This window comes from Tachypleus tridentatus, chromosome 5 (assembly GCF_004210375.1).
Source record: "Tachypleus tridentatus isolate NWPU-2018 chromosome 5, ASM421037v1, whole genome shotgun sequence".
Lineage (NCBI taxonomy): Eukaryota > Metazoa > Arthropoda > Merostomata > Xiphosura > Limulidae > Tachypleus > Tachypleus tridentatus.
Genome location: NC_134829.1, coordinates 56,380,826 through 56,389,246, shown reverse-complemented (window position 1 = coordinate 56,389,246; position 8,421 = coordinate 56,380,826). Strand labels below are relative to the sequence as shown.

Below are 8,421 nucleotides of genomic sequence, written 5' to 3'. Positions count from 1 at the left end.
GATGGAACTCCAGCTTGCTCTTCATTTGTCTGGCAGTGCATGAGTCAGACCAGATGACGTTCACTATGAGATGATGCACCATCTTTCTTTCTTGCTCTTCTTATGGTTGTTTTTTTACCAGTTTTGGAAGGAAGAACATTTTTCTTGATGCCTGGTGCTAATCTATTGTCCTATCTTTTCCAAAGCCTGGGAAGTATTCCAAAATTCCTTCTAATTATCATCCAGTAGCTTTGATAACCTGTCTCTGTAAGATCTTAGAGAGGATTGTTAATGCTTGTCTTGTTTGGTTCCTTGAATCAAACAGCTTTTTATTGGCCACCAAGTATGGGTTCCATTGATAGCACTCCATCTTGGACCACCTGATTCCACTTGAAACAGTGACGATCACAGAAGACTTCAACAATGAGAGATCACCTTGTTTCTGTCTTCTTCAATCTTGAGCTCTATATCGGTGATATTGTTCTTCCCATGGTCCTTAAGGCAAAATTCTTGATGTTTATTTTTGACCATAACTTTCTTTCATTCATCATATCAAACAGCTATGTTCTTATATTAGTGAGAGATTTAGTTATATTCTTATCTCCATCTAAGCTACACTTCAGTAAATTATTAAAAGGATTAATTCTCAAATGCTGGGCTTGGCCTAGTCATTAGCTTACCATACTATAACTTGAGTCCATAGTTTGCATCAAACTGTGTAAAATCATTCTTTGTGCTTTTGGATTGTGTGTGAATTATAAAAGTAACAACTCTGATCTTATTTTCTGAACAGAATAACTCAAGACATAATGGTGATTTCTGTCAATTAGTTGAATCTCCTTTGGTTTGGACCATATAGTTCTTTGTGTAGCTTTTCACATACCACCTAATCAACTACTTAAAAGCTGACTGTATGAGTTTTGTTCTTAACTGTTTATGTTGCTTATTCCTTATAAAGATGATGTTTATCATATAAGAGATGAATTAGTGTTTCTTGACCCAACCAACAACTGTTCTTAGTGTTGATTCTCCTGACATTGAGAGCTACCACTGTTGTTATACTAGTAGGATGAATTTCACTGAATTGAATCCTTTCATTACATTGGTACGTTTTGTTTTTTAAAGCACTCTATTTTATACTTTTTAAATGAAACAAAGAAACAGTTTTAAAAGCATCAGTTCTCTATACGTTGGTTTCATCTTGCTGTTTACTGTTGATGAAATATAAACCTACTTTTTATACTAATGGTTCTACTACATTAAATAATTTATTTAATTAAATACTGTGCCCAAGAACGCACAATAATAACTTGCAAAAAGCACACAATGCCACATAAATATTGTTATTTGTCTTGCTTTCTAATAGTACAGTAGGAGCCGTTAAAATCATTTAGGTGATTCCCATGAGAGGAAGTTAAAACTGGTTGATGAAATAGACAACTCTCTCTTAAGAAAACAGCATAATATAGTATGTCATTTAATAGATTATAAGTTTCGTTTTTTTAGTGGTAATAGATAATATGCAATGTCAAAGAAAACTTGGCTATTTATGAAAGAGAGGATGTTTATGGTTTTCTAAACAAATAATATTGAAGGTTATAAAAATTGCTTTACTTGAGTAATATTTACAGTATGAATTCCATATTTCTTGGTAAATAAATTAGAAAAGATACTGACAGAACAAATGTCATAATTTTCTTACTTGTGGAGATTGAGGATTGTTTTAAATATTTCCTTTTAAAGTTAAAATTTGTTTTATTAACTACATTTTCATACCAAGGTTATTTGAATCACGGACTATGGTAGTGGTTCATAACAGGAATTGCAAGGAAATGCATACAACTCCAAGAGGTTAACATTTCTTATAAATGTTATCACATTTAACCCTTATGTACTGTACACAACTTTTGGTACAAGCTGAATGTGTTACCAATGACTCTAAATTATGATTTGCTAGTTCTCAAGGCTAACTTGTATTGGACATCCAGTTTACGTGATATCGACATTCCTGTCTATACATTTCATTACAGTCTTTAAACATAACACTTTATACTTCTATAGAAGAATAGTGAACTATTCAAAAGTCTCCAGTTTTGGGTATCATTTAAAAATCATTGTGTTTAGATTGTTTGTGAAGGACTAATATCCCTACATTTACTTGGTTTTTTGTAAAGTTTTCTTTACTTGTTTTAACATGTTAGTTTGACTAGTTATTAGCTTTAGTTGTATGGTTTGTGTTTTTAGTTTGTAAATTCTTTCTTGGACTTGGACAAATCCATTAAAATAGTTTTTTTTTCCTTTTTATTTAAATTGAGAAACAACTGAATAAATATCTATAGATATGCAGTAAGAATGGTTGAGATGCTGATACCGATTTGAAAAACGAAACACCAACTACTGGAACATTTTCGAATCGTTGTCTTTTCTTCATTTTGTTTTATTCTCATAGAAAAGAATAGTCAAGTATCTGAAAGTGCTCCAGCCTTGATTACTATTTTTTTTATAATCTATTGCATCTTTTTTGTGTGATCCTGTGTTGCTAACTCTCTCATTTGTAGGTACTAATATGTATACACAGTGTTATTATTTCCTTTAAAGTATCCTATTCTTGATTATTTATTGAAATATTTTTGTATTCAGTTACGTTTATTTATACATGTTCTACTAAAATTTTCTGTAAAAATAATCACCAAAAGTTTAATCTTTCTATATAATATTGTGCAATTTATTTTGTTCTGAATTTAGTGTGAGTCTTATCTTGCTGTATAATATTGTACAATTTATTTTGTTCTGAATTTAGTGTTAGTCTAATCTTACAGTATAATATTGTACAATTTAGTTTGTTCTGAATTTAGTGCTAGTCTAATCTTACAGTATAATATTGTACAATTTATTTTGTTCTGAATTTAGTGTTAGTCTAATCTTACAGTATAATATGGTACAATTTATTATGTCTGAATTTAGTGTTAGTCTAATCTTACAGTATAATATTGTACAATTTATTTTGTTCTGAATTTAGTGTTAGTCTAATCTTACAGTATAATATTGTACAATTTATTTTGTTCTGAATTTAGTGTTAGTCTAATCTTACAGTATAATATGGTACAATTTATTTTGTTCTGAATGTAGTGTTAGTCTAATCTTACAGTATAATATGGTACAATTTATTATGTTCTGAATTTAGTGTTAGTCTAATCTTACAGTATAATATTGTACAATTTATTATGTTCTGAATTTAGTGTTAGTCTAATCTTACAGTATAATATGGTACAATTTATTATGTTCTGAATTTAGTGTTAGTCTAATCTTACAGTATAATATTGTACAATTTATTATGTTCTGAATTTAGTGTTTCTACTTTTGAAATGAAGCAGATTTTGATATGTAGTGTAACCTTGTTTATTAGGTAAGTACTGACTCCAACTTTGCTTTTTTCTTTATTATAATTTTCTATGAATTTGATTTCTGTTTTCATGTCGTTTACAGAGTTAAATATTTAGCTATAAAATGTTATTGCAAAACCAATTTAAATACTATTTGAGTGACGTTGAATAAATTATTATTGATGTTACTTATTTTGTAACAACAGCAGTGTCTTCATACATGAAATGAAGGTGATTGCTACAAAAGAGAATAGAGAATGCTTTGACATACAGAAAAAGCTATCATGATGCATGCATTTCCTAGTACTGTTTACAATATAATAATTAAGGATTTGAGGCTGATGAAGGCTTATAAGCTACGAGTTAACATGTTTCCAGTTATGCTCTGAAATTGCTACTGTTTCTTGGAGAAAGATGGCCAAAGAAATTGAAATTGCAGTAAAACTGTTCAACACATGCTTATCACATCCTAAGGTGCAACTCCAATAGATTTGTGGGCCTTTGTTCTACTTAAAGATGGTCTTGGTAGCCAAACTTCATATGTGGTATTGGAAAATGCATCAAGATGCTTGGGCTGTGATTGACCCCACCATTTATTACAGAATCTTAACATGTTGTGGAAATAGTGTTGAATAATACAGGGTGTTTGGAAAGTCACTGTGCACATATATATTTATTAACAGACGTGTTTAAATATAGAATACAGGAGGTAAATATGAATGACAATCATAAACAATGTTGAAAGTATCCCTCGTTGGTATCAATACAGGCCTGGATCCTTCTTATTTTGTTTGTAAACACCGCTATCAGTTGCTGGCTTGAAATAGACTGAATAAAATATGGTTACAAAACTGCACGGTGACTTTCCAAACACCCTGTAGAACATAATCACTCGAGTTGCATTTTGAACACTGTTTTTAATATAGTACAGTTAACCTAAACAGTATAAAAACTATTTTTAATTTTTATAAGCTTCAGTTTCTTTCCATATATTCTTTTGCATTCCACGTGCTTATGTAAATGAGCCATAACTTATTTTAAATACATGTAAAAAGAATTTATCCACTTACAAACTTAAGTCACAAAAAAATCTATATATATACTTCAAACACCATCCCAGGAAGACCGTTTTTATCATTCCTTTTCTAACAGTTTTCAATATCCAGTGAGAAAATGCCTTTATTTGAACTAAGTAAAGACAGGCCACTCCACTAGACAACTTGAATCTGAAGAAGCTGCAGGTAAACAAGTTTTGAAATTTATTTTCTAAAGTTTACCAGTTTGTTTTACATTATTTATTGTGCTAAATACTAAATAATTTTGCATGCATAAATGATTTAAGCTTTTCTTAACATTTTCTCTAGCTGTAGCTATATCTGTAAAACAAAAAACACATTCAAATGGTATATTTCTGTGAATTTTTAATAAGTTTCTTTGCAGCAATGAGATGCAAACCATGGATCCTCAGATTCACTGTCTAACCTGTTAACTGTTATTCTTTAGGCTAGACTAGACCTAGTGGTTATTATGCAGGATTGTGAATTTGAGAGTCCGTGGTTTGCATTCCATTGTTGTAAAAAATAATGTTGTGTGTTTTTGTCTGTGAGTGTACAGACATGACAAAGGTAATCCATCAATTTCTTCTTTCAGACCTGTCAGCTCTTGAGATATAGCTCTTCATATTTTTCATTCCATATATCCTTTCCACAGTTGGAACTTTGTCTGTGTGGTTGTCTCATTTGCAAGCTCAATGAGGTGACAGCATATGAGCTCAGAATTAAGAACCTTTTTAAGGAATATAGCATCTGTAACTTTTTTAGGAAGTTTATCAAATTCTCATAATTCTATATGTGCACTTATAAATAATTACCACATATTATATGTCCTCAAATACATATAACAGAACAAGTACTTAAAAGTTTCAGCTTCCTGGCCTTGCCTTCCCAGTAATATAGATTTGTTTCTCATTGTCAGCCAAACATCGTGTTCTGTGTTAGAGTAATAAAAAAATAAGTTTGAGAATTGGATCATGGCTAACTGTGAACAAACAATACAAACAAGTGTGTGTATCTATATATATAAATGTATATATACACTTAAGTAGTATATTTAATGTAAGCAAATTAAAGATCTGAACAGTTGTTTAACAGTATTTTTTATAATTAAATAATACTAACAGAAACATTCTAAAACAGTGATTATAATAATAATGACTTTAGAAAGATATCCATTTAATCACACAAGACTTAAAAACCTAGTAGCTGCATAAAAAATGAAATTCACTATAAATAAGCATAAGAATAATTCTGTATTGTGTTTGTTTGCGACCCAGCTAAGATGGACATAATAGAGTGTAACACACGTGCCACATAATTTTCGAAATAACTTGATGTGACAGGTATAACACATCATATGTGTCACACTGAACTTTGGACATCACTTGTTGTTTGTACATATTTGTTTAAAATTAATTTGTTTTATTAAATAGCATACACAAATTGAAAGGTCGAATGTTAAAACACAGTTTTTCATATACAGATAACCCCTTCACACTTTCACATGCAGTGAATAGTATTGCACTCTTTGTGAAGGAATATATGCTGATTTCAGTTTTCAGATACATTTCTACTTGTAAACAAAGAATCTTTTTTCATTAAATGTACAGATTCTGTAGTGTACCTGTCAAATCATGAGTGAAACTAGTTTAACTGTATTCCTGTACAAATGCGTGGTAACACAGGAGTTCTTTTGGGTGAATGAAAATTTTCCTCACTTATTTAATATCAACTAATTTAAATCATTTTGGTATCTCTTTAATGGTTAATAAATGTATTCTAATATTAAAATAACTTCCTTAAAACTACCAACTCTATTAAAATTCAAACCAACCTTTTACTTGACCAACTACATGTTAGGACAAGTGCTATGATATTAGTTTTAAACAGTTTGAAAATAGTGTAGTTAAAGGGTTCTGCTGTACTACTTTTAGTTGGGTTTAGTTTTGGGTTTTAGGTATTGTACAATCCAAAGAACAGGGAAGTACAAAAAAGTCTTTGTAAAAGCATCATCCTAGTGGTTAATGTACACAGACTGTAACTTTAGGGATTCATAGTTTGTAACTCATTATCACAAAAATACCCCTCACACTTTCAAGTTGTAGATGCATTGTAAGAATGATGGTTAAATTTCTTTACTTGGTCAGATAAAAGAAACCCAAAAGTTGTCACTTCTTGTTTACCAGTTAACAATTAGGGATGGCTATCTGTACATAACCCTTATGTAGCTTTGCACAACAGTTTAGGTTATTTCTAGTTTTATTGAGTTAAAACACAGCCACAAAAAATCAGTATCTGACTCTGAAAAAAGCCTAAAATGAAAATTCAATAAAAATATTGGGAAAGAAGTGAATGCACTTAGAAATTTAACATCTGTAAAGAAGATAAAATATTGTGTAGCAGACTTAGCTACATATATAAATATTGTGTGTCAGGCTTATCTACATATATAAATATAGTGTGGAAGGCTTAGCTACATATATAAATTTTTTGTGGAGGCTTAGCTACATATATAAATTTTGTGTGAGAGGCTTAGCTACATATATAAATCTTGTGTGGAAGGCTTAGCTACATATATAAATCTTGTGTGGAAGGCTTAGCTACATATATAAATCTTGTGTGGCAGGCTTAGCTACATTATAAATATTGTGTGGCAGGCTTAGCTACATATATATGTATAGTGATTTTATTAATGGTTTCCATTAAAAATTTCTTTTCTTACTTAATCCCAAATATGGAAATATTTATTAAGTACCAAAAGCATTTGCCAAACATGCTCGCCCTTTCAGCCGTGGGGTCATTATGTGATGGTCAATCCCACTGTCCACTGGTAAAAGAGTAGCCAAAGAGTTGGTGATGACTAGCTGCCTTTCCTCTAGTCTTACACTTTTAAATTGGGGACGGCTAGCACAGATAGCCCTCGAGTAGCTTTGCGTGAAAAACAAAAAACAAAAACAATTACCTGTATTATAGTTCGTCCTGCCTGGTCCTAAATCTCTAGTTCTACCACAAAACAAACCCATGTCCTTAAATAAACATTTCAAGTTAACAACAAAGGAGTATTGTCCATATAAGAAATGGAAGCCATGTTTCTACAATATATGTTGAAAGAACATTTAGTATTTTTCTATCAGCTAAGTATGACGTCAATTTGTTTCTTTTTTGAATTGCGCGCAAAGCTGCACGAGGGCTATCTGCGCTAGCCGTTCCTAATTAGAGAGTAGAGGGAAGGCAGCTAGTCGTCACCACCCACCGCCAATTTGTGGGCTACTCTTTTACCAACGAACAGTGGAATTGACCGCCATATTATTATGCCCCCACGGCTGAAAGGGCGAGCATATTTGGTGCAATGGGAATTTGAAACCGCGACATTCAAATTACGAATCGAGCGCCTTAACCACCTGGCCAAGCTGGGCCTATGATATCATGAGCTTGCAATTAATTCATACGGAAGCAGTCTAATATATCGTACATAATCAAAGTGTTTCCTTTCTAAGAGTTGATTTTCGCTTTTTCCCTACTAAAAAAAGCTTTATTACTAACTAAAAACATTTTGTTACATAATATAGCCTTTAAACCATAAGTATTTCTTACATGAGAAATTTTCTGAATAATAAATGTTATATGTATAATAGTATTAAAAAAAAAATCTTGAATGTTACGTTGACCTCTTTCATGGCATAAAGCAGTGGTTCCCAACCTTTTTTATGCCTCGCATCCCTAAAAAATTTAATATGTTCTCGCACCCCTCACAATAATTATTTATTTAACAATAAAGGTGAAGGTGGACAAAACAAATATTATTTCACTACCTCTGGAACGCTATCTCTCACCCTCAAGGGGTGCGAGCATCCCTGATGGGAATCACTGGTATAAAGGAAGAAGTCTCAATTCATCTCATTTTAAAATACACGCAAAATTGGAACTTTAATATAATTTAATATATAGACAATAAATTATTTAAATCACTAAAAATTTAAGCGAAATAAATAATTTATAAGTAA

General features: G+C 31.2%; 1 long non-coding RNA gene across 1 annotated transcript; it reads left to right on the top strand.

The window, feature by feature from the left end:
- Nucleotides 1–1,954: 1,954 nt before the first annotated feature.
- LOC143250304 (uncharacterized) lies at nucleotides 1,955–6,099 on the top strand. The gene is made up of 4 exons (XR_013028135.1): nucleotides 1,955–2,076; nucleotides 3,329–3,385; nucleotides 4,515–4,603; nucleotides 5,013–6,099. It is a non-coding gene; the product is annotated as an uncharacterized LOC143250304 (long non-coding RNA).
- Nucleotides 6,100–8,421: the final 2,322 nt, after the last annotated feature.